The sequence below is a fragment of the Bubalus kerabau genome, chromosome X (assembly GCF_029407905.1).
Source record: "Bubalus kerabau isolate K-KA32 ecotype Philippines breed swamp buffalo chromosome X, PCC_UOA_SB_1v2, whole genome shotgun sequence".
NCBI classification, from domain to species: Eukaryota; Metazoa; Chordata; class Mammalia; order Artiodactyla; family Bovidae; genus Bubalus; species Bubalus kerabau.
In genome coordinates, this window is record NC_073647.1 from 85,866,377 (window position 1) to 85,893,953 (window position 27,577).

The window sequence follows — 27,577 nt, forward strand, 5'->3', positions numbered from 1 at the left end:
TTGATCCTTACTAAGATACAATGAAACTAAGCCATGCCATGTGGGGCCACCCAAGACATACAGGTCATGGTGGATAGGTCTGACAGAATGTGGTCCACTGGAGAAGGGAATGGCAAACCATTTCAGTATTCTTGCCTTGAAAACCCCATGAACAGTATGAAAAGGCAAAAAGATAGGACACCAAAAGGTGAACTCCCCAGGTCGGTAGGTGCCCAATATGCTACTGGAGATCAGTGGAGAAATAACTCAAGAAAGAATGAAGAGACAGAACCAAAGCAAAAACAACACCCAGTTGTGGATGGGACTGGTGATAGAAGCAGGATCCAATGCTGTAAATAGCAATACTGCATAAGAACCTGGAACATTAGGTCCATGAATCAAGGCAAATTGGAAGTGGTCAAACAGGAGATGGCAAGAGTGAACGTCAACATTCTAGGAATCGACTAACTAAAATGGACTGGAATGGGTGAATTTAACTCAAATGACCATTATATCTACTACTGTTGGCAGGAATCACTTAGAAGAAATGGAGAAGCCATTATAGTCAACAAAAGAGTCTAAAATGCAATACTTGGATGCAATCTCAAAAATGACAGAATGATGATCTCTGTTCATTTCCAAGGCAAACCATTCAGTATCACGGTAATCAAAGGCTATGTCCCGACAAGTAATGCTGGAGAAGCTGAAGTTGAACAGTTCTATGAATACCCACAAGACCTTTTATACTAGAATGCAAAAGTAGGAGGTCAAGAAACACCTGGAGTAACAGGCAAACTTGGCCTTGGGGTACAGACTGAAGCAGGGCATAAGCTAATAGAGTTTTGCCAAGAGAATGCACTGGTCATAGCAAACACCCTCTTCCAGAAACACAAGAGAAGACTGTACACATGGACATCACCAGATGGTCAACACTGAAATCAGATTGATTATATTATTTGCAGCAAATGATGGAGAAGCTATATACAGTCTATACAGTCTATACTCTATACAGTAAAAACAAGGGAGCTGACTGTGGCTCAGATCGTGAACTCCTTATTGCCAAATTCAGACATAAACTGAAGAAAGTGGGGAAAACCACAAGACAATTCAGATATGACCTAAATCAAATTCCTTCTGTTTATACAGAGGAAGTGAGAAATAGATTTAAGGGACTAGATCAGATAGACAAAGTGTCTGAAGAACTATGGATGGAGGTTCGTGATATTGTACAGGAGACAGGGATCAAGACCATCCCCAAAATTTGAAAGGAATGCAAAAAAGCAAAATGGCTGTCTGAGGAGGCCTTACAAATAGCTGTGACAAGAAGAGAAGCAAGAAGCAAAGGAGAAAAGGAAAGATATACCCATTTGAATGCAGAGTTCCAAAGAATACCAAGGAGAGATAAGAAAGCTTGTCTCAACAATCAATGCAAAGAAATAGAGGAAAACAATAGAATGGGAAAGTCTAGAGACCTCTTCAAGAAAATTAGAGATAACAAGGGAATATTTCATGCAAAGATGGACTCAATAAAGGACAGAAATATTATGGATCTAACAGAAGCAGAAGATATTAAGAAGAGATGGCAACAATACACAGAAGAACTGTACAAAAAAGATCTTCATGACCCAGATAATCACAATGGTGTCATCACTCACCTAGAGCCAGACATCCTGGAATGTGAAGTCAAGTGGGCCTTAGAAAGCATCACTACGAACAAAGCTAGTGGAGGTTAATAGAATTCCAGTAGAGCTATTTCAAATGCTAAAAGATGATGCTGTGAAAGTGTTGCACTCAATATGCCAGCAAATTTGGAAAGCTCAGCAGTGGCCACAGGACTGGAAAAGGTCCATTTTCATTCCAATCCCAAAGAAAGGCAATGCCAAAGAATGTTCAAACTACCACACAATTGCACTCATCTCACATGCTCAAAATTCTCCAAGCCAGGCTTCAGCAATATGTGAACTGTGAACTTCCTGATGTTCAAACTGGTTTTAGAAAAGGCAGAGGAACCAGAGATCAAATTGCCAACATCCACTGGATCGTGGAAAAAGCAAGAGATTTCCAGAAAAACATCTACTTCTGCTTTATTGACCATGCCAAAGCCTTTGGCTGTGTGGATCACAAGAAACTGTGGAAAATTTTGAAAGAGATGGGAATACCAGACCACCTGACCTGCCTTTTGAGAAACCTGTATCGAGGTCAGGAAACAACAGTTAGAACTGGACATGGAACAACAGACTGGTTGCAAATAGGAAAAGGAGTACATCAACGCCATATATTGTCACCCTGCTTATTTAACTTATATGAAAAGTACATCATGAGAAACTCTGGGCTGGAAGAAGCACAAGCTGGAATCAAGATTGCCAGGAGAAATATCAATAACTTCAGATATGCAGATGACACCACCCTTACGGCTGAAAGTGAAGAAGAACTAAAAAGCCTCTTGATGAAAGTGAAAGAGGATAGTGAAAAAGTTGGCTTAAAGCTCAACATTCAGAAAACAAAGATCATGGCATCTGGTCCAATCACTTCATGGGAAATAGATGGGAAAACATTAGAAACAGTGTCAGACTTTATTTTTATGGGCTCCAAAATCACTGCAGATGGTGATTGCAGCCATGAAATTAAAAGACACTTACTCCTTGGAAGAAAAGTTATGACCAACCTAGATAGCGTATTAAAAAGCAGAGACATTACTTTGTCAACAAACGTCCATCTAGTCAAGGCTATGGTTTTTCCAATAGTCATGTAAGGATGTAAGAGTTGGACTATAAAGAAAACTGAGCGCCCAAGAATTGATGCTTTTGAACTGTGGTGTTGGTGTGATGTTGGACTCTTGAGAGTCCATTGCACTGAAAGGAGATCCAACCAGTCCACCCAAGTAATCAGTCCTGGGTATTCATTGGAAAGACTGATGGTGAAGCTGAAACTCCAATACTTTGGCCACCTGATGCAAAGGGCTAACTCATTTGAAAAGACCCTGATGCTTGGAAAGATTGAGGGCAGGAGGATAAGGGGATGACAGAGGATGAGATGGTTGGATGGCATCACTGACTCAATGGACATGAGTTTGGTAAACTCCGGGAGTTGGTGATGGGCAGGGAGGCCTGGCATGCTGTGGTTCATGAGGTTACAAAGTTTCGGACATGACTGAGTTACTGAACTGAACTGATCATTACTATATGCAACCATCTCTTGACTGCATATTCTAGAATGATCATTTTTGCTTCATTTTCAGTTCAGTCAGTTCAGTCACTCAGTCGTGTCTGACTCTTTGCGACCCCATAGACTGCAGCATACCAGGACTCCCTGCCCATCACCAACTCCCAGAGTTTACTCAAACTCATGTCCACTGAGTTGGTGATGCCATGCAACCATCTCATCATCTATCTCCCTTTCTCCTCCCTCCTTCAATCTTTCCCAGCATCAGGGTCTTTTCAAATGAGACAGTTCTTTGCATCAGGTGGCCAAACTATTGGAGTTTCAGCTTCAGCATCAGTCCTTCTAATGAATATTCAGGACTGATTTCTTTTAGGATTAACTAGTTGGATCTTCTTGCTGTCCGAGGGACTCTCAAGAGTCTTCTCCAACACCACAGTTCAAAAGCATCAATTCTTTGGCACTCAGCCTTCCTTATAGTCCAACTCTCCTATCCATATCTGACTACTGGAAAAACCATAGCTTTGACTAGACAGACCTTTGTTAGCAAAGTAATGTCTCTGCTTTTTAATAAACTGTGAGAAGGCAATGGCACCCCACTCCAGTACTCTTGCCTGGAAAATCCTATGGACGGTGGAGCCTGGTAGGCTGCAGTCCATGGGGTCGCAAAGAGTTGGACACGACTGAGCGACTTCACTTTCACTTTTCACTTTCATGCATTGGAGAAGGAAATGGTAACCCACTCCAGTATTCTTACCTGGAGAATCCCAGGGACGGGGGAGCCTGGTGGGTTGGTGTCTATGGTGTCGCACAGAGTCAGACACAACTGAAGTGAATTAACAGCAGGCTGATCATAGCTTTTCTTCCAAGGAGCAGGTGTCTTTTAACTTCATGCCTGCATTCACCATCTGCAGTGATTTTGGAGCACCCCCAAAAAAATAAATAAATAAATGTGTCACTGTTTCCATTGTTTCCCCATCTATTTGCCATGTAGTGATGAGACCAGAGACCATGATCTTAGTTTCCTGATTGTTGTGTTTTAAGCCAGCTTTTTCACTCTCCTCTTTCACTTTCATCAAGAGACTCTTTATCTCTTCTTCGCTTTCTGCAATAAGGGTGGTATCATCTACATATCTGAGGTTATTGATATTTTGCCCAGCAATCCTGATTCCAGCTTGTGCTTCATCCAGCCCAATGTTTCTCATGATGCACTCTGCAAATAAGTTAAATAAGCAGGGTGACAATATACAGCCTTAATGTAGTCCTTTCCCGATTTGGAATCAGTCTGTTGTTCCATGTCCAGTTCTAACTGTTGCTTCGTGATATGCACACAGATTTCTTAAATCCTTCATAGAGCAGTCCCAAACCATCTGTTCATGTAATTTGACTGGAAAGGTTCGTTTGTGTGTTCAGTCCAGTCGCTCTGTCATTTCTGACCCCTGTGATCCCATGGACTGCATCACATCAGGCCTCCCTGTCATTCACCATCTCCCGAAGTTTGCTCAAACTCATGCCCATTGATGCCATGCAACCATCTCATCTTCTGTTATCTCCTTCTCCTCCTGCCTACAATCTTTCCCAGCATCAGGGTCTTTTCTAATGAGTCGGCTCTTCACATCGGGTGGTCAAAGTATTGGAGCTTCAGCTTCAGCAATTTTTCCAATAAATATTCAAATTTCCTTTAGGATTGACTAGTTTGATCTCCTTGCAGTCAAAGGGACACAAAAGAGTCTTTTCCAACAGCACAGTTCAAAAGCATCAATTCTTCGGTGCTCAGCCTTCTTTATGGTTCAACACTCACATCCATACATGAGTACTGGGAAAACCACAGCTTTAACTATACAGACCTCTGCTGTCAAAGTAATGTCTCTGCTTTTTAATATGCTGTCCAGGTTTTTCATAGATTTTCTTCCAAGGACTAAACATCTTTTAATTTCATGGCTGCAGTCACCATCTGCAGTGATTTTGGAGCTCAAGAAAATAAAGTCTGTCACTGTTTTCATTGTTTCTCCATTTATTTGCTATGAAGTGATGGGACCGGATGCCATGATTTTCTATTTTTGAATGTTGAATTTTAAGCCAACTTTTTCCCTCTTCTCTTTCACCTTAATCATGAGGCCCTTTAATTCTTCTTCCCTTTCTGCTATAAGGGTAGTTTCATCTTCATATCTGAGGTTATTGATATTTCTCCCAGAAATCTTGATTGTAGCTTGTGCTTTTTCCAGTCTGGCATTTTGCATGATGTATTCTGCATATAAGTTAAATAAGCAAAGTGACTACATACAGCCTTGATGTACTCTTTACCAATTTGGAACCAGTCTGACGTTAAATATTCAGTTCTCACTCTTACTTCTTGACCTGCATGCAGGTTTTGAAGGAGGCAGGAAAGGTGGTCTGGTATTCCCATCTCTTTAAGAATTTTCCACAGTTTGTTGTAATCCACACAATCAAAGACTTTAGTCAGTGAGGCAGAAGTAGATGTTTTTCTGGAATTCTTTTTCTATGATCCAATGGATGTTGGCAATTTGATCTCCAGTTCCTCTGCCTTCTAAATCCAGTTTAGAAGTTCTCAGTACATACTGGAAGTTCTCAGTTCACATACTGTTGAAATGTAGCTTGAAGGATTTTGAGCATTACCTTGCTAGCATGTGAAATGAGTGCAATTGTGCAGTGGCTTGAACTGGAAAATTTAAGATCTGATTAAAGCAATAATGAACTCGAGTTTTCACACAGTGTTTGTGATGAATTGCCATGGGAAATTATTAAATGCAATAATATTTTTAAAAGTTATAAAATGAATGTACACTATGTGCAGAAAACTTAACAAACTTTGAAAAAAAAATGACCCACAAACCCAGTTTCTGGAGATAACTATTTTCAATATGGTGGTGTAACCCTTCTAGACCTAGTCAGAGATAGACAGATGAGGGTGGGCATAAGGGGTTGAGGAAAATGGTGAGGAGGAAGATAGAGAGAATATATTTTTCAAACTTACTACAAGATATATGCTATTTTGTAAATAGCTTTTTATCACTGAGAACATATATTTTAAACTTAGTACATGTCAGAAAATATTATTCTACATGATTTTTAATGGCTTTACATGATTCCATTTCATAGATATAACAAAATAGCTTTAAACATTTTTGTATTACTGAACATATTGCTTGTTTTCAATTATTCTAAGTAATTAAGGCTGAAGTATACACTTATCAACAAATCTGTGCCCACATCTCTAGTACTCCTTTTTCAAATGAGTTCCTAGAGATGGAATTGCTGGCAACTGAATAGTTACTCCAGTCTATTGTTATAATTTGGGCTCAATGTTGCTCTGATCTAAAGTGGTAGAGAATGTTGATTTTTTAAAATTAATTTTATTTTATTTTTAAACTTTACATAATGTTGATTTTATTGAAGAACTATCTGATGTTTTCCTAATCACAAGAATTTGGTTGGGGTGGAAGAGGGTGTAAGCAGAGGCCTTACACCATCGTTGTAAAGAATGGAGTCTAAGAACAGTTCTTAGCAGGTTTTACTTTCTTCTTTTCTCTCTGATTTTCTTGATGTAAGTCCTTAATGTTTGGAAATTTTCTGAGGGGGCAGGTGAAAATGAAAGTTGCTCAGTCGTATCTAACTCTTTGCAACCCCATATAGTCCATAGAATTCTCCAGGCCAGAATACTGGAGTAGGTAGCCTTTCCCTTCTCCAGAGGATCTTCCCAACCCAGGGATTGAACCCAGGTCTCCCGTATTGCAGCCGGATTCTTTACCAGCTTAGCCACAAGGGAAGCCCTGGAGAGGGCAGGTAAGTTCCTACAAATACTTCCCTGTCCCATAGCTCCTTTGATACACCAGGCTGTCATACTGGTAGTGGCATCAGAATGAGTATAACACTACTCAAAAATAAACATTTTGATTCCCTGTCCTGAATTTTTGGGCCAACTGCCGAGTTAGAGGGCATAGGGCAGTTTCAGTGAGCTGTACATAGTGAGTGGTAGAATTGGGTGTATGACATGGGCATTTGTGAACAGACAGAATATGAAAGCTATGGAATTAAGGATATCTGTCACATGCAAGGGTTCCAAACAGGGGTCGAATAAATTCTGGTAGAAATGGGTCATGCATATAATATAGGATAAGAACTAAAAGATGTCTTTCATTTGGAAATTCTACTTCAGGTTTCAGTCCCCATGCTTTCCTCTTCCCAAACCTTTCTGGTGTATTCACTGGAGGTTCTGTTTTATGATGAGAAAACTCTCACATCTAAAACTTTTCTCTGAATGTTCTTTCTTTGCTTTTTGTTGTTGTTCAGTCACTAAGTTGTTTCTGACTCTATGCGACCCCATGGACTGCAGCACACCAGACTTCCTTGTCTTTCACTATCTCCCCAAGTTTGCTCAGACTCATATCCATTGAGCCAGTGGTGCCGTCCAACCGTTTCATCCTCTGTTGCCCTCTTCTATGATTTAACTACACTTACTTCTTCAGGACAGCTTTCTTTTCCTTTTCTCAAGTGGATACTACTTATGCTATCACACCCTACTCAGGGTCAGGAGTCTCCAGATGATTTATCTTCATTCCCCATGCCAAAAGAGAAAGTCTATCTGTCTCGAAACTTCATTATCTTATTCAGCAAATGTCCTCTCTGGGCAAAAGCAGTGCTAATGCATCACTGAGCTCTTTGAATTTAATTTTCCCCTTTTCTTACTCTAATAGTTCATCACTTTCTTGTCTAGGTCTTCGATGTTTTTAAGATTTTGTTGTGTCTTCTAACATTTAATTTCATTAATTTATTTTTAAGAAATTTGTTTTGGGGTATAGTTGATTTACAATGTTATCTTGTGTTTTATTTATTCCTGTATTTGTTTATAATGTTATGTTAGTTTCAAGTTTACAGCAAAGTGAATTGGTTATACATATAACATTTGAGAAGGTAAAATTATTATTTACCCTATAATACAGAAAGAAGACTAGAAAATCAGAGTTAGGAAATGTTTCATGAAATAGCTGCAAAATATTACCATGTTGACTTTTTTAAATATTAAATTTAGTATTCATAAAAATTTCATTTCATTTGAAAATAATTTGGAGTTTAGATTTTGTTCCTACATCAGTAGAATTCCCAAGTATGTATAATGGTTTCAGAGAAATAACTGTTTAGTGTAATTTAACCAGTTGCTTGGTGTGAATAATTTTAAATTTAAAACAGTCAAAATCTTATTTGTTTAGTATTTATATTTAGGTAGGAGGTACATATGAATTTTTATAATTTGATACACTGTGGAGCAACGTTTCCAAAATAAGAGTGTCTGGGCTCTTGATGGTATTCAAAGAGCACTGATTGTTAGGTGGGCTCACGAACAATGTTATTTAGTGACGCCCTGGTCACCATCTTTCTGCCTGCTCTGGCAGATGAGAGACTAGGACTATAACATTTTCTTCTATTAACAGACAACACATTAATACAAAAATATCTAAATCAAAAAAAAAAAAAAAAAGCAAACATAAAAAAAAAACAAAAACAAAAAAAAACACCTGCACTTTGAAGGACTGTGCTCTTTCCAAATGTTAGCAGCAAGGGCAATATCTTCAGTGGAAATATGATAAGTTAATAGCAGATTGTTGTGTTTAGGATTTCTAAGTCTGTCTCAGTCACTACATGGTTATGTGCATCAGCAGGACACAACTTTTTTTTTTTTATTTATTTATTTAAATTGGAGGATAATTACTTTACAATATTGTTGTAGTTTTCTGCCATACATTGACATGAATCAGCCACGGGTATACCCGTGTCTCCCCATCCTGAAACCCCCGCCCACCTCCCTCCCCACCCTATCCCTCTGGGTTATCCCAGAGCAGTGGCTGTGGATACCCTGCTTCATGTATTGAATTTTCCCTGGTCATCTATTTTATGTATGGTAACGTACATGCTTCAATGCTATTCCCTCAAATCATCCCATCCTCGCCTTTCCCACTGAGTCCAAAAATCTGTTCTTTATATCTGTGTCTCCTTTGCTGCCCTGCATGTAAGATTATCAGTACCATTTTTCTAAATCCCTAAGGTAAAGGAAACAGGGTCACTTGTAAGATGGAATGCTGAGAGAAGAGACTAGGTAACAGAGTGCACTCAAGTAGGATATCTTCCCAGATGAGAGTATCTGAGTAAAATTCCTTCTTTTCCCGTGGATCAAGAACAATTTGGGATGTAGGCTGCTTCAATGACAAAACAATCTTCCAGTTTCAAAGTATTGACCTGACAGATTTCTTCTCTTTTTGCCACCCCATGCACAGATTTCAGAAACAGAACATTGATTTGTGTTACAGTTACATTTTACTACTCAACAAATCACCATAAGAGGTAGTGCTCAAAAAAATGACGATGTGTATTTTGCAATTTTGGCAGAGCTTGGCAGAAAAAGGGCCTCTCTGGCAGTTTCCTTGGTGGGTCAGTGGTAAAGAATCCTCCTGCCAGTGCAGGAGACACAGGTTCAATGCTGATCTAGGAAGATCTCTCATGCTACAGAACAACTAAGCCTGTGCACCACAACTACTGAGCCTGTGCTCTAGAGACCATGCTCCACAACAAAAGAAGTCACCACAATAAGAAGCCTGCACACCACAACTGCAGAGTAGTCCTTGTGCATTGCAACTAGAGAATACCCTGCACTATATTATATGTGTTAATGTACAGTATTGCTGTCTGGGGAGGCATTACAAATAGCTGTGAAAAGAAGAGAAGCAAAAAGCAAAGGAGAAAAGGAAAGATATAAGCATCTGAATGCAGAGTTCCAAAGAATAGCAAGAAGAGATAAGAAAGCCTACTTCAGTGATCAATGCAAAGAAATAGAGGAAAACAACAGAATGGGAAAGATGAGAGAGCTCTTCAAGAAAATTAAAGATACCATGGGAAAGTTTCATGCAAAGATGGGCTCGATAAAGGACAGAGATGGTATGGACCTAACAGAAGCAGAAGATATTAAGAAGAGGAGGCAAGAATACACAGAAGAACTGTACAAAAAGATCTTCACGACCCAGATAATCATGATGGTGTGAGCACTCACCTAGAGCCAGACATCCTGGAATGTGAAGTCAAGTGGGCCTTAGAAAGCATCACTACAAACAAAGCTAGTGGAGGTGATGGAATTCCAGTTGAGCTACTTCAAATCCTGCAAGATGATGCTGTGAAAGTGCTGTGCTCAATATGCCAGCAAATTTGGAAAACTCAGCAGTGGCCACAGGACTGGAAAAGGTCAGTTTTCATTCCAATCCCAAAGAAAGGCAATGCCAAAGAATGTTCCAACTACCGCACAATTGCATTCATCTCACAAGCTAGTAAAATAATGCTCAAAATTCTTCAAACCCTGTTTCAGCAGTAGATGAACCGTGAACTTCCAGATGTTCAAGTTGGTTTTACAAAAGGCAGAGGAACCAGATATCAAATTGCCAACATTCGCTGGATCATCGAAAAATCAAGAGAGTTCCAGAAAAACATCTATTTCTGCTTTATTGACTATGTCAAAGCCTTTGACTGTGTGGATCACAATAAACTGTGGAAAATTCTGAAAGAGATGGGAATACCAGACCACCTGATCTGCCTCTTGAGAAATCTGTATGCAGGTCAGGAAGGAAGAGTTAGAACTGGACATGGAACAACAGACTGTTTCCAAATAGGAAAAGGAGTATGTCAAGGCTGTATATTGTCACCCTGCTTATTTAACTTATATGCAGAGTACATCATGAGAAACTCTGGGCTGGAAGAAGCACAAGCTGGAATCAAGATTGCCGGGAGAAATATCAATAACCTCATATATGCAGATGCTACCACCCTTATGGCAGAAACTGAAGGGGAACTAAAAAGCCTATTGATGAAAGTGAAAGAGGAGAGTGAAAAAGTTGGCTTAAAGCTCAACATTCGGAAAACAAAGATCATGGCATCTGGTCCTACCACTTCATGGGAAATAGATGGGGAAACAGTGTCAGACTTGATTTTTTGCGGCTCCAAAATCAGTGCAGATGGTGATTGCAACCATGAAATTAAAAGACGCTTACTCCTTGGAAGGAAATTTATAACCAACCTAAATAGAATATTGAAAGGCAGAGACATTACTTTGCCAACAAAGGTCCGTCTAGTCAAGGCTATGGTTTTTCCAGTGGTCATGTATGGATGTGAAAGCTGGACTGTGAAGAAATCTGAGCGCCAAAGAATTGATGCTTTTGAAGTGTGGTGTTGAAGAAGACTCTTGAGAGTCCCTTGGACTGCAAGGAGATCCAACCAGTCCATTCTAAAGGAGATCAGCCCTGGGTGTTCTTTGGAAGGACTGATGCTGAAGCTGAAACTCCAGTACTTTGGCCACCTCATGTGAAGAGTTGACCCATTGGAAAAGACTCGGATGCTGGGAGGGATTGGGGCAGGAGGAGAAGGGGACGCCAGAGGATGAGATGGCTGGGTGGCATCAGTGACTTGATGGACGTGAGTCTGAGTGAACTCCGGGAGTTGGTGATGGATAGGGAGGCCTGGCGTGCTGCGATTCATGGGGCCGCAAAGAGTCGGATACGACTGAGCGACTGAACTGAACTAAATGTACAGTATTTCTCTTTCTCTTTCTTACTTACTTCACTCTGTATAATGGGCTCCAGTTTCATGCACCTCATTAGAACTGACTCAAGTACGTTCCTTTTTATAGCTGAGTAATGGACTCTTGTGTATAGGTACCACAGCTTCCTTATCCATTCATTTGCTGATGGACGTTTAGGTGGCTTCCATGTCCTAGCTGTTGTAAATAGTGCTGCAATGAATATTGGAGCACATAAGGACACAACTTTATTTTTTTTATTTTTTAATATAAATGTATTTATTTTTGTTGGAGGCTAATTACAATATTGTATTGGTTTTGCCATACATCAACATGAATCCGCCACGGGTGTACATGTGTTCCCCATCCTGAACCCCCTCCCACCTCCCTCCCTATACCATCCCTCTGGGTCATCCCAGTGCACCAGCCCCGAGCATCCTGTATCATGCATTGAACCTGGACTGGTGATTCGTTTCACATATGATATTATACTTGTTTCAGTGCCATTCTCCCAAATCATCCCACCCTCACCCTCTCCCACAGAGTCCAAAAGACAGTTTCATACATCCGTGTCTCTTTTTCTGTCTCCAATACAGGGTTATCGGTACCATCTTTCTAAATTTCATATATATGCGTTAGTATATTGTATTGGTGTTTTTCTTTCTGGCTTACTTCACTCTGTATAATAGGCTCCAGTTTCATCCACCTCATTAGAACTGATTCAAATGTATTGTTTTTAATTGCTGAGTAACACTTCATTGTATATATGTACCACAGCTTTCTTATTCATTCGTCTGCTGATGGACATCTGGGTTGCTTCAATGTCCTAGCCTTTATAAAGAGTGCCACGATGAACATTGGGGTACATGTGTCTCTTTCAATTATGGTTTCCTTGGTGTCTATGCCCAGCAGTGGGATTGCTGGGTTGTATGGCAGCTCTATTTCCAGCTTTTTAAGGAATCTCTGCACTGTTCTCCATAGTGGCTATACTAGTTTGCATTCCCACCAACAGTGTAAGAGGGTTCCATTTTATCCACACCCCCTCCAGCATTTACTGCTTATAGACTTTTGGATAGCAGTCATTCTGGCTGGCGTGAAATGGTACCTCATAGTGGTTTTGATTTGCATTTCTCTGAGAATGAGTGATGTTGAGCATCTTTCCATGTGTTTGTTAGCCATCTGTACGTCTTCTTTGGAGAAATGTCTGTTTAGGTCTTTAGCCCATTTTTTGATCGGGTTGTTTATTTTTCTGGAATTGAGCTGCAGGAGTTGCTTGTATATTTTTGAGATTAATTATTTGTCAGCTGCTTCATTTGCTATTATTTTCTCCCATTTTGAAGGTTGTCTTTTCACCTTGTTTATAGTTTCCTTTGTTGTGCAGAAGCTTTTAATTTTAATTAAGTCCCATTTGTTTATTTTTGCTTTTATTTCCAATATTCTGGGAGGTGGGTCATAGAGGATTCTGCTGTGATTTATGTCAGATAGTATTTTCCCTATGTTCTCCTCTAGGAGTTTTATAGTTTCTGGTCTTACATTTAGATCTTTAATCCATTTTGAGTTTATTTTTGTGTATGGTGTTAGAAAGTGTTCCAGGGATGAAAGGATTCTTCAATATCCACAAATTAATCAATGTAATACACCACACTAACAAATTGAAAAATTAAAGCCATATGATTATCTCAATAGATGCAGAGAAAGCATTTTAGAAAATTCAACATCCGTTTATGATACAAACCCTTCAGAAAGCAGCCATAGAAGGAACATACCTCAACATAATAAAAGCTATATATGACAAACCCACAGCAAGCATTATTCTCAATGGTGAAAAATTGAAAGCATTTCTCCTAAAATCAGGAACAAAACCAGGGTGCCCACTTTCACCACTACTATTCAAGATAGTTTTGGAAGTTATAGCCACAGCAATCAGAGCAGAAAAATAAGTAAAAGAAATCCAAATTGGAAAAGAAGAAATAAAATTCTCACTGTTTTCAGATGACATGATCCTCTACATAGACAACCCTAAAGACTCCACCAGAAAATTGCTAGATCTAATCAATGAATAGAGTAAAGTGATAGGATATAAAATCAACACACAGAAATCCCTTGCATTCCTATACACTAATAATGAGAAAATAGAAAGAGAAATTAAGGAAACAATTCCATTCACCATTTCAGTGAAAAGAATTAAATACTTAGGAATATATCTACCTAAAGAAACAAAAGACCTATATATAGAAAACTATAAAACACTGGTGAAAGAAATCAAAAAGGACACAAATAGTTGGAGAAATATACCGTGTTCATGGATCGAAAGATTCAATAGAGTGAAAATGAGTATACTACCCAAAGCAATCTATAGATTCAATACAATCCCTGTCAAGCTACCAATGGTATTTTTCACAGAGCTAGAAAAAATAATTTCACAATTTGTATGGAAATACAAGAAACCTCGACTAGCCAAAGCAATCTTGAGAAAGAAGAATGGAACTGGAGTAATTAACCTGCCTGACTTCAGGCTCTACTACAAAGCCACAGTCATCAAGACAGTAAGGTACTTGTACAAAGACAGAAATATAAATCAATGGAACAGAATAGAAAGCCCAGAGATAAATCCACGCACCTATGGACACCTTATCTTTGACAAAGGAGGCAAGAATATACAATGGAGAAAAAACAATCTCTTTAACAAGTGGTGTTGGGAAAACTGGTCAACCACTTGTAAAAGAATGAAACTAGAGGACACAACTTTAGAATTGGAGCCAGAATTTGTCTCGGTTGGGTCTAGAATTCTTATTTCACCAGACATTATGTCAATTGTAGCCGCTAGAGGGCGCCACATATCCATGGGAAAAAAATGTTCTGTGTGGAAAAACAAGACAATTTTATCAGCACTGTACAGAATTCCAGCAGAGGGCTAGAATAATTGTCCCTGAGCATTTACAAAAAAATGTCTCAGATCACAATGGGACTTCACAAAAAAGAAATAACTGTTTCTAAAAATCTCTTGATACCTGCTGTAAGTGCCACTGGCCCCTTATTCTTCATTATTATATCTGATTCCAGAAGAGTAGTGAGTCAACATTGAAGATAACTCATTTATCATTAGAAGAAATGTAATGCAAGGAGATCAAACTAGTCATTCCTAAAGTAAATAAACCCTGAATATTCACTGGAAGGATTAATGCTGAAGCTGAAGCTCCACCTGATGTGAAGAGTCAACTGACTGGAAAAGACCCTGATGCTGGGAAAGATTCAGGGCGGGAGGGGAAGGGGATGACGGAGGATGAGATGGTTGGATGGCATCATTGACTCAATGGACATGAGTGTGAGCAAACTCCAGGAGATTGTGAAGGACAGGGATGCTTGGCTTACTGCAGTCCATGGGGTCACAAAGAGTCAGACAACTGAACAAGGAACAGCAATGAGGTTATGGTGCAGGGTGATTTCCCAGATAGTATTTCTTCCAAAGCGAGATCTACTCTGAGGCCCCATTCTCTCTCTCTTTCTCACTCTTTCTCACACACACACACACAAACCAAGATTTTTGGAATTACAAATCTGAAAAGGACCTCTGAAGTCAGTCTAAACCCCTAGCTCCCTCCACACCCTAATATTAATAACCCCATCAAATGGTTGCCTAGGCATTGCTTGTGAATACCTCCTGTTACAGTGAACTCACAATTCCTGAGGCATTCCTGCTTAAATTTTTGGATCAGATCAAACTCTAGAAAAAAATTTATGAGGTTGACATGAGAATCGTTTCCTTTTATGTCTCTCTGATACAAATAACTTCCAGTTATAAACTTATCTCTATTCTTGTGAACTGCTTTGTAACAGAAGGACTTCTCCTCTCCAAGTTAATATTTACACTTTTTCTAACCATTCTTCATATGCTATGATAGATTTCTAGAGGTCTCTCCTCTAAATATGCTTTAGTTTCTCAACTTCTTTTTTTCTGCATAGCATGGTCCCCAGAATTGAATATCATGCTCCAAGTATGATATGACTAGCATCATGTAGAGTAGTATGGGGTTCTCATTCTGAACCTTCTAGTTCTCTTTTAGCCATATTAGTGGGGAATGTTTATTTAATTGTGCATTTTCCTAATTACTAAGAATAAGAAGTCATGCCCCTTTTCATATATTTGGCACCATTGTGATACTTTATTTTGTGTAGTATCTGTTCAAAACTTTTGCCCTTTTTTAAAATTTGTGTTTCCTTTGTCTCTGTCCCAACTAACAGCCTTGTGTCCCTTATCTATGTTATGAATAATGTCTTCCAGCCTGATTTAACAGTGTCATTTTACAAACAATGTCTCTTAAATTTGAGTTATTTAAATATATCAATATTTTCCTTTCTAGTTAACTGGCTTTATGCCATTAATTTCAAAAAGTCTTTCCAAACCCTGAGGGCATGAATATGTTCTCCTATTCATTTATAAAGGCTTTATTAAACTTTTTTTTTTTTTTTTTTTTTTTTACTTTTAGAGCCACAATCCACCTGGAATTAATTTTCAGGTAAGGTTAGAGATATAGATCTAATTTAATTTTTTTTCCAAATAGGTATCAAATTATTCTAGCACTAGAAATTGAGAAAAACATTTTTTCCACTGCTTCGCAATGCCACTTTTGTCAAAGATCAAGTGACCATACACGCATGGGTCTCTTTCTGGTATCTCTACTCTGTTCCACTTGTCTATTTGTCTATCTTGTGCCAATACCACAGTATCTAAATTACTATCAATTTTAATATCTTGAAAACTTGTACTGCAAGTTCTGCTACTTTGTTCTTCTTCGCTGTGTCCTGTTTGTGGTCCTTTCTATTTCCTTTTAAAAAGTTAGAATGTTTGTAACTGCAATATAAAAATACAACAGATTTTTGTATACTAGCTTTGTATACAGAAACTTTGTTAAACTCAAAAGGTAACATTAATAATTATCTGTATTTTCTATTTACACAGTTATATCACCAGGAAAAATGACATCTCTTTTTTCTTTCCAATCTTATATGTTGCCATTACTTAGTCACTCAGTCGTGTCCGACTCAGCAACGCCATAGACTGCAGCATGCCAGGCTTCCCTATCCTTCATCATCTCCCAGAGCTTGCTCAAACTCATGCCCATCTCATCTTCTGTTATCCCCTTCTCCTCCTGCCTTCAATCTTTTCCAGCATCAGGGTCTTTTCCAATGAGTTGGCTCTTCGCATCAGTGGCCAAAGTATTGGAGCTTCAGGTTCAGCATCAGTCCTTCATCGGCAGAAAACTGGATTAAAGATTCCAATCTTCTACTTTAAAAAATTTATTTTCATTTTCTCATTGCACTGAAACCTCCAAAACACTCATTCTTTTACTATTGTTGTGTAATAAACAACTCCAAAATATGAAACAACAGTTTTATCATGCTCAAAGTTTCCATGACTCAGGAATTCAGCCAGGGCATAAAAATTACTATTTGCCTCTTTTCTACTGTATCTTAGGCCTCAGTTGGGAAGTCTTGACGGGTAAGAGTCACTTATTGGTTGGAGGCTGAAATCATCTAGAGATTTGTCTATTAATGTATCCACTGCCTATGTTGAGATGAGTCATAACTTAAGCTCAGCTGCAAATGTTGACTATAGTATTTCCATGTGGTTTCAACATTTGATAATGTTTTTTCATGACATGACACCTTCAGGGAGTGAATCTTCTTACAGTGCAACTCAGAGCTCCAGAAAATAAGGCAGAATCTATATTACCTTTCATGACCTTAACTCAGAAGTCATTACTTCTTCAAAGAGTTATACGACAGAAATAGGGGAAACAAAGCTTGACTGGACCCTAAAGGGACCTCGATTATATTAAGGTAATCTGAAATTCCTCCAAAAGCAGAAGTAACTCCTCTTTGGGATAAGACAATATCATTGAGAGCCTCATTATTACTACACTTTTTTCATCTATAATGTCTAGCACTCAAAAACAATCCTGTTTAAAAGGGAAAAGATTCAGCTGAAAACCAAAGACAAAGAGAAAATCATAAAAGTAACCAAAGAATAAAGAGACATATTATCATTGAGAAAACAACAATAGTATCTATTGCTGACTGCTCATCACCGGGAAAAAAAAAAAGAGAGAGAGAGAGAGAGACCAAACGCAGTGGAAATACATCTCCAATGTACTGAAAGAATGCACTATAAACATAGAAGCCACAGTCAACATAAATTTTTTGAAATATATATTCAAATAAACAAAACAGAATTTTTCACCAAGAGTCCCATACTAAATGAAATACTAATGGATGTATTTCAGGAAACATAAAAACATTGTGCATGGAAGCTGGGAGATGCAGCATGGAATGACTAGCCATGGAGATTAGTAAATATCTGAGTAGATCTGAAATGAATAATGACTATGGAGTTTAACATATTTGTAAAGTTTAAAATATTTGAAGAACTTAAAAATGTGAGAAAATTTGAATATAAATTGGATAAATGTAGTTCAAAGATTCAAAGGTAGTTATATTATCCAGAAAGGTGTTTTATATAGATATATACATACATAGATAAGCCAAGGACACTGTGGTAATCTCTAGGATAGGCAATAAAAGTAACAGAATACATTATAATAAGTTTAACAAGGGCTTCACCGGTAGCACTAGTGGTAAAGAACTTGCCTTCCAATTCAAGAAACATAAGAGATGTGGGTTCTATCCCTGGGTCATAAAGATCCCCTGGAGAAGGACATGCAACCCCCTCCAGTATTCTTGCCTGGAGAATCTCATGGACAGAGTATCCTGACAGTCTACAGTCCATAAGGTCACACGGAGTTGGATACACCTGAAGCTAATTAGTACAGCACACAAGCTTAGCAAGCTAATAGAGGATTAAAATTGAATAACTAAAATCAATTTAAAAGAAGGAAAAACTGGAGAGGAAAACAGAACAGAAACAGGTGGCACAGCTAGCAGTGATTTAAGCTATGTATGTAAAAAATATGTATGTATATATATATATATATATATATATATATATATATATATATATACACATACATACATACATGTGTGGGCTTCCCTGGTAGCTCAGTTAGTAAAGAACCAGCCTGCAATGCAGGATACCCTGGTTCAATTCCTGGGTTGGGAAGATCTCCCAGAGAAGAGATAGGCTACCCACTCCAGTATTCATGGGCTTCCCTGGTGGCTCCTATGGTAAACAATCTGTCTGCAATGTGGGAGATCTGGGTTTGATCCCTGAGTTGGGAAGATCCCCTGGAGGAGGGCATAGCAACCCATTCCAGTATTCTTCCCTGAATAATCCCCATGGACAGAGAAACCTGTAGGGCTATAGTCCATGGGGTTGCAAAGCATTGGACATGACTGAACGATTAAACACACACACACACACACACACACACACACATATACATATAACAAATATTAAATACATTACAGGTAGAGTAACTGATCTAATTAAATGATAAAAAGCTATTTGACTAGATAAGCATAAAACTCAACGGTATTCTTCCTATATGAACAAAGTTACAAGATACAGAAATTAAGTTAAAAAATACCAGAAGACTGAGAATAAAGATGGAAAAATATACGATGCAAAAGCTGCCACAAGAAAGTTGGCATAGCTATATTAACGTCAGGCAAAGTAGGCTTTCAGGAAAAATTTGCTAGAGTTAAAAGGATATTTCATGATAAGCCTTAATTTACCAATGAAGATAGAACTATTCTAAATTTGTATGTACCTAGTCACATAGCACTAAAATTATTCAAAACAAAAATTATAAGGAGAAATGGACAAATCCTTAATTATAGTGGAACATTTTCATAGATTTCTTGCCATAACTGATAAAGTAGACCAAATCAGTATAAAGACATAAATGATTTGAAAAATATAATCTAGAAACTTGACCTAATAGCCATAAATAAAACATTGTACCCAACTGCTGCAGAATATATGTTCTTTCCAAGGGCACATGTGGTATTACAAACATTTACATATATTGTACCATCAGTAAACTCAGATATACAGATGACACCACCCTTATGGCAGAAAGTGAAGAGGAACTAAAAAGCCTCTTGATGAAAGTGAAAGAGGATTCATTTTGATGTGTGGCAAAACTAATACAATTATGTAAAGTTTAAAAATAAAATAAAAAAATTAAAAAAAAAAAAGGAGAGTGAAAAAGTTGGCTTAAAGCTCAACATTCAGAAAACGAAGATTGTGGCATCTGGTCCCATCACTTCATGGGAAATAGATGGGGAAACAGTATAAACAATGCCAGACTATTTTGGGGGCTCCAAAATCACTGCAGCCATGAAATTAAAAGACGCTTACTCCTTGGAAGGAAAGTTATGACCGACCCAGATAGCACATTAAAAAGTAGAGATATTACTTTGCCAACAAAGGTCTGTCTAGTCAAGGCTATGGTTTTTCCAGTGGTCATGTATGGATGTGAGAGTTGGACTGTGAAGAAAGCTGAACACCGAAGAATTGATGCTTTTGAGCTCTGGTGTTGGAGAAGACTCTTGAGAGTCCCTTGGACTGCAAGGAGATCCAACCAGTCCATTCTAAAAGAGATCAGCCCTGGGTGTTCTTTGGAAGGAATGATGCTGAAGCTGAAACTCCAGTACTTTGGCCACCTCATGCGAAGAGTTGACTCATTGAAAAAGACTCTGAGGCTGGAAGGGATCGGGGGCAGGAGGAGAAGGGGACGACAGAGGATGAGATGGCTGGATGGCATCACCGACTCGATGGACGTGAGTTTGGGTGAACTCTGGGAGTTAGTGATGGACAGGGAGGCCTGGCGTGCTGCGATTCATGGGGTCGCACAGAGTCAGGCACGGCTGAAGTGACTTAGCAGCAGCAGCAGCAGCAGAAATTAATAACAAAAAGAAACATAAACAAATCCTCATATATTTGAAGAAACTAAGTAATATGCTCCTAAACAAAATCCACCATTGAAATTAGAAAATTTTGAACTGAGTGATAATGAAAATACAACATATTAAAACTTTCAATGTGCAGCTAAAGCCATGTTTAGAAGGGAATGTATAGCTAAGAAGAAGAAAGTTGAATGTCTGTGATCTAAGCACCCATCTCAAGAAAGCATATGAAATTAAACCCAGAGAAAAGGAGAAGAAAAAGGAAGGATATAATAAAAATAAGAGCAGAAAATGCTGAAACATAAAATAGACAAGAGTCAGCAAGGTCAAAAGTTGGTTCTTTTATAAAAGCTAAATATTTCTTAAACTGTTAGACTGAAATAAGAAAGAGAGAGAGAGAGAATGAATGAGAGAACCCACAATATCCTACCTATCTCGGAAATAAATAAAAAAAAAAAAGACATCACAACATATCCAATAAATTTTGAGAACATTATGAATAATTCGATGTCAGCAAATGACATGAGATGGTCAAATTCTGAGAAAACACCACTTACTAAAATGTACACAGAATGGACTAAAAACAATTAAGAAAATTACATATGTAATTACAAAACTTCCCACAAAGTTAACTTCAGGTCCAAATGATTTCATTGACAAATTCCACAGTAATTTAAGGAATTTTTCAAATGCCAATTTTATTAATATTTCTCCAGATGATAGGAGAGAGGATATTTTCCAATCACTTCAAGGCCATCTTTGTCATTCCAAAGCTTAATCAGTACATTACAAAAAATTCACATGCCAATCTCACTGTTGAAAAATAGAAGCAAAATTGCTTTAAAAAAAAAAAAAAGTACCAAGCCAAGCCCTTGTTGTCACTATTCTAAGAAATTGTTCCCTCATGCCTCTTAGAGTGCAAGAATTAGGATAAGAGTACCTTGTAGAATACCAAGTCTATCTGTATTTGGAATGGAGTTATAAACTATAACAAAGAAGATGAATCTAATATTATGCAAAGGTTAACTACAGAAAAGAATGCTTCTATTTTTAGGTGATAAGACTGAAAAACACTTTTGGAGTTGTTATTATATGCTAAGCGCTGTGTAAAGCACTATATGTCCATTATTTCACTTAAACCTTTATAAAAATCCTGTGAAATAACTACTATTGTCCCTATTTGACAGGAAACTAAGCATAGTGTTTATGATCAAGGCCATGTAACTAGTAAAGAGAGAAGCAATACTTCAATTATTATAAAAATTATAGGTTTAACCACTATGTGTTTAACACTATAGTGTTTTTAACCACTATGCCATACTGCCTCCCTGAGGACAAAGATCATATTTTATCTCTATTGTAATACTTCATAGTGTCTAGCATGGTAGATGTTCAAAGAATATTTGCTGAATGAATGCATTTTTTAAAAAAGTACATTTCAGCTAGGCCAAGGGATTTTCATGCATTCAAGTAATTTATGTGCTCTAGGGTAATATCTCTGTCATTCTTGGAATTTTAATCCCAATTTATTAGTGTTGTTCTTCCTTAAAGTCTGAATGAATAAATACAATGAATGAATTTTTAAATTAATCATTGAAATTATGGGATCCAAACCAAAAGGAGTTCTAAAAACAGCTTAAAAGATTTCTTCATATGCTTGAATAAAGGGCTTTAGGACGTCTGAGGTCTCCAGGGATAAAGACATCAGTGTAATGAACAAATATTTTTAAAGTAATTCTTATTGGACTATCCTCCTCCTCTCTCCTTTCTCTCTTCCATGAACAAAGATTTTTTTGAAGTTTAGATTTTTATTTTCACTACTAAGACTCTATTATTGGAGAATGGTCATCTTAGATATCACTAAGTATTGTGATAGTATTGGTATCATTTGTTAACTTAAGAATTTTTCTAAAAAAATTTTAATTTTTAAAAGTCTCTCAGTTCATCACTCCAATTGAAAATCTACTATAACTCCAGGGATTCACAATCTTATAAAGACAAACACATCTAAATAAATAATTCTACTACAAGAGAGTGACAAATACAATAAAAATCAAAAGCAAGATGCTATATGAAAAAATTCATTAAGAGAGATGTAGTTGAAAAGGTTATATTAATCCAAAAGACAATTTATTGGGCAGCTATCACTAGTCAGGCACTGTGAACATCATGAAAGAGACAAAGATGCATTAACAAAAGATTTCTACACTTAAGTTCATACCTTTGCAGGATTAACTAAAAATAAAAATTATGGTATTAACTGTGAAGTGCTATAAAAAATTGCATATAAATAGTGTGGGTTCTGTTTGCTAGAATTTTGTTGAAGATTTTTACATCTAAGTTCATCAGCGATACTGGCCTGTAATTTTTTTTTTTTTTTGGTGGCATCTTTGTCTGGTTTTGGTATTAGGGTGAATGGTGGCCTCATAGAATGAGTTGGACAGTTTAGCTTCCTCTGCAATTTTTTGGAAGAGTTTGAGTAGGATAGGTGTTAGCTCTTCTCTAAACTTTTTGTAGAATTCACCTGTGAAGCCATCTGGTCATGGGCTTTTGTTTGTTGGAAGATTTTAAATTAAAGTTTCGATTTCTGTGCTTGTGAAGGGTTTGTGATACACCATCAATACACAATCAATGTGATACACCACATTCACATTTAAGATTTTATATTTCTTCCTGGTTCAGTTTTGGAAGGTTATACTTTTCTAAGAATTCATCCATTTATTCCAAGTTGTCCAACTTATTGTCATATAGTTGCTGATAGTAGTCTCTCATGATCCTTTGCATTTCTGTTTTGTCTGTTGGAATTTCTCCAATTTCATTTCTAATTCTGTTGATTTGATTCTTCTCTGTTTTTTTTTTTTTTTTTCTTGATGAATCTAGATAATGGTTTGCCTATTTTAATTATCTTCCCAAAGAACCAGCTTTTAGTTTTGTTGATTTTTGCTATAGTCTCCATTGTTTCTTTTTCATTTTTTTCTGCCCTAATTTTTATGATTTCTTTCCTTCTACTAACCCTGGGGTTCTTCATTTCTTCTTTTTCTAGTTGCTTTAGGTATAAAGTTAACATATTAAAGCGATCATACACCATGACTAAGTGGGCTTTATCCCAGGGATGCACAGATTCTACACTATTAGTAAATCAATCAGTGTGATACACCACATTAACAAATTGAAACATAAAAAAACATGATTATTTCAATAGATGCTGAGAAATCCTTTGACAAAATTCAACATTCATTTATGATAAAAACCCTCCAGAAAGCAGGCATAGAAGGAACATACATCAACATAATAAAAGCCATAAGTTATAAACCCACAGCAAACATTATCTTCAATGGTGAAAAATTGAAAGCATTTCCCCTAAAGTCAGGAACAAGACAAGGGTGTCCACTCTTACCACTACTATTCAACATATTTTGGAAATTTTAGCCACAGCAATCAGAGAAGAAATAGGAATAATAGGAATCCAGATAGGAAAAGAAGAAGTAAAGCTCTCACTGTTTGCAGATGACATGATCCTCTACATAGAAAACCCTAAAGACTCCACCAGAAAATAACTATAGCTAAGCAATGAATATAATTGCAGGATATAAAATTAACACACAGAAATCCCTTGCATTGCTATACACTAACAATGAGAAAACAGAAAGAGAAATTAAGGGGAAGAGTCGATTCACCATTGCAACGAAAAGCATAAAATACTTAGGACTAAATCTACCTAAAGAAACAAAAGACCTATATATAAAAAATGATAAAGCACTGATGAAAGAAATAAAAAATTACACAAATAGATGGAGAAATATACCATGATCACAGACCAGAAGAATCAATATAGTGAGAATGAGTATACCACCCAAAACAATCTATAGATTCAATGCAATCCCTATCAAGCTACCCACGGTATTTTTCACAGAACTAGAACAAATAATTTCACAATTTGTTTGGAAATAAAAAAACCTCGAATAGCCAAAACAATCTTGAGTCTTGAATGGAACTGGAGGAATCAACCTGGCTGACTTAAGACTATACTACAAAGCTACAGTCATCAAGACAGTATGGTACTGACACAAAGACAGAAATATAGGTCAATGGAACAAAACAGAAAGCCCAGAGATAAATCCATGCACCTATGGACACTTTATCTTTGACAAAGGAGGCAAGAATATACAATGGAGAAAAGACAATCTCTTTAACAAGTGGTGCTGGGAAAACTGGTCAACCATTTGTAGAAGAATGAAACTGGAACACTTTCTAACACCATACACAAAAATAAACTCAATGTATATTAAAGATCTAAATGTAAGACAAGAAACTATAAAATTCCTAGAGGAAAACAGGAAAAAACACTCTCCAACATAAACCACAGCAGGATCCTCTATGACCCACCTCCCAGAGTAATGGAAATAAAAGTAAAAATAAACACATGGAACCTAATTAAAAGCTTTTGAACAACAAAGGAAACTATAAGCAAGGTGAAAAGACAGCCTTCAGAATGGGAGAAAATAAGAGCAAACGAAGCAACTGACAAAGAATTAATCTCAAAAACATACAATCAACTCCTGCAGCTCAATTCCAGAAAAATAAACGACCCAATCAAAAAATGGGCCAAAGAACTAAACAGACTTTTCTCCAAAGAAGATATACAGATGGCTAAAAACACATGAAAAGATGCTCAGCATTGCTCATTATCAGAGAAATGCAAATCAAAATCACAATGAAGTACCATCTCATGCCAGTCAGAATGGCTGCTATCCAAATGTCTACAAGCAATAAATGCTGGAGAGGGTGTGGAGAAAGGGAACCCTCTTACACTGTTGGTGGAAATGCAACAGCCACTATGGGAAACAGTGTGGAGATTCCTTAAAAAAAAAAAAAAAAAACAACTGGAAATAGAACTGTCATACTACCCAGCAATCCCCCTGCTCGGCATACACACCGAGGAAACCAGAATTAAAAGAGACACGTGTACCCCAATGTTCATCACAGTAATGTTTACAATAGCCTGTCCATGGAAGCAACCTAGATGTCCATCGGCAGATGAATGGATAAGAAAGCTGTGGTACATTTACACAATGGAATATTACTCAGCTATTTAAAAGAATGCCTTTGAATCAGTTCTAATGAGGTGGATGAAACTGGAGCCTATTATACAGAGTGAAGTAAGCCAGAAAGAAAAACACCAATACAGTATATTAACGCATATATATGGAATTTAGAAAGATGGTAATAATGACCCTATATGTGAGACAGCGAAAGAGGCACAGATATAAAGAACAGACTTTTGGACTGTGTGGGAGAAGGCGAGGGTGGGATAATTTGAGAGAATAGCATTGAAACATGTATATTAGCATACGTGAAATAGATTGCTAGTTCAGGTTCGATGCCTGAGACAGGGCACTCAGGGCCGGTGCACTCGGAAAACCCTGAGGGATGGGATGGGGACGGAAGTGGAAGGGTTTTCAGGATGGGGAACACATGTACTCCCATGGCTGATTCATGTCAATGTATGGCAAAAACCACTGCAATATTGTAAAGTAATTAGCCTCCAATTAAAATAAATTAATTAATTTAAAAAATAGTGTGGGAACACAGCAAAGGAAAAGACTAAATCTTGTTTAAAATGAGGAAGGCTTCCCGAGGAGATAATGTCTTCTTTAAAATGTTATTTAAGTATATTGCTTTGAATATGTAATATACTCAAATGGTTAAAAAATAAAGCAATAAGCAAAGGTGTATATTGAGAAGTCCCATTCTTATCCCCTCCCCACCTATGCCAGCCACACTTCCTACCCTCTATAAGTTCAGCTTAGTTCAGTTCAGTTCAGTTCAGTCACTCAGTTATGCCCAACTCTTTGAGACCCCATGGACTGCAGCTTACCAGGCTCCTCTGTCCATAGGATTTTCCAGGCAAGAGTGCTGGAGTCGGTTCCCATTGCCTTCTCCTCAATAAAGCAGAAGTAGATGTTTTCCTGGAACTCTCCTGCTTTTTCGATGATCCAATGGATGTTGTCAATTTGATCTCTGGTTCCTCTGCCTTTCCTAAATCCAGCTTTAACATCTGGAATTTCATGGTTCATGTACTGCTGAAGCCTGGCTTGGAGAATTCTGAGCATTATCTGCATGTGAAATGAGTGCAATTGTATGGTAGTATGAGCATTCTTTGATATTGCCTTTCTTTGGGATTGGAATGAAAACTGACCTTTTCCAGTCCTGTAGCCACTGCTGAGTTTTCCAAATTTGCTGGCATATTGAGTGCAACATTTTCACAGCATGATCTTTTAGATTTGAAATAGATCAACTGGAATTCCATCACCACCTTGAGTTTTGTTCATAGTGATGCTTCCTAAGGCCCACTTGACTTCACATTCCAGGATGTCTGGCTCTAGGTGAGTGATCACACCACCCTGATTATCTGGGTCATGAAGATCTTTTTTGTACAGTTCTTCTGTGTATTCTTGCCACCTCTTCTTAATATCTTCTGCTTCTGTTAGGTCCATACTATCTCTGTCTTTTATCGAGCCCATCTTTCATGAAATGTTCCCATGGTATCTCTAATTTTCTTGAAGTGATCTTTAGGCTTTCCCATTCTATTGTTTTCCTTTATTTCTTTCCATTGACCACTGAGTAAATCTTTCTTATCCTTGCTATTCTTTGGATCTCTGCATTCAATTGGGTATATCTTTCCTTTTCTCCCTTGCTTTTCACTTCTCTTCTTTTCACTGCTGTTTGTAAGGCCTCCTCAGACAGCCATTTTGCCTGTTTGCCCTTCTTTTTCTTCAGGAAGGTCTTGATCACTGCCTCCTGTACAGTGTCACGAACCTCCATTCATATTTCTTCAGACACTCTGTCTATCAGATCTTGAATCTATTTCTCACTTCCACTGTATAATTGTAGGGATTTGATTTAGGTCATACTTGAATGGTCTAGTGGTTTTCCCTACTTTCTTCAAGATGGCAGGCACTGGAGTGATGGCTGATGGCACTGAAGTGGCAGCAAGGA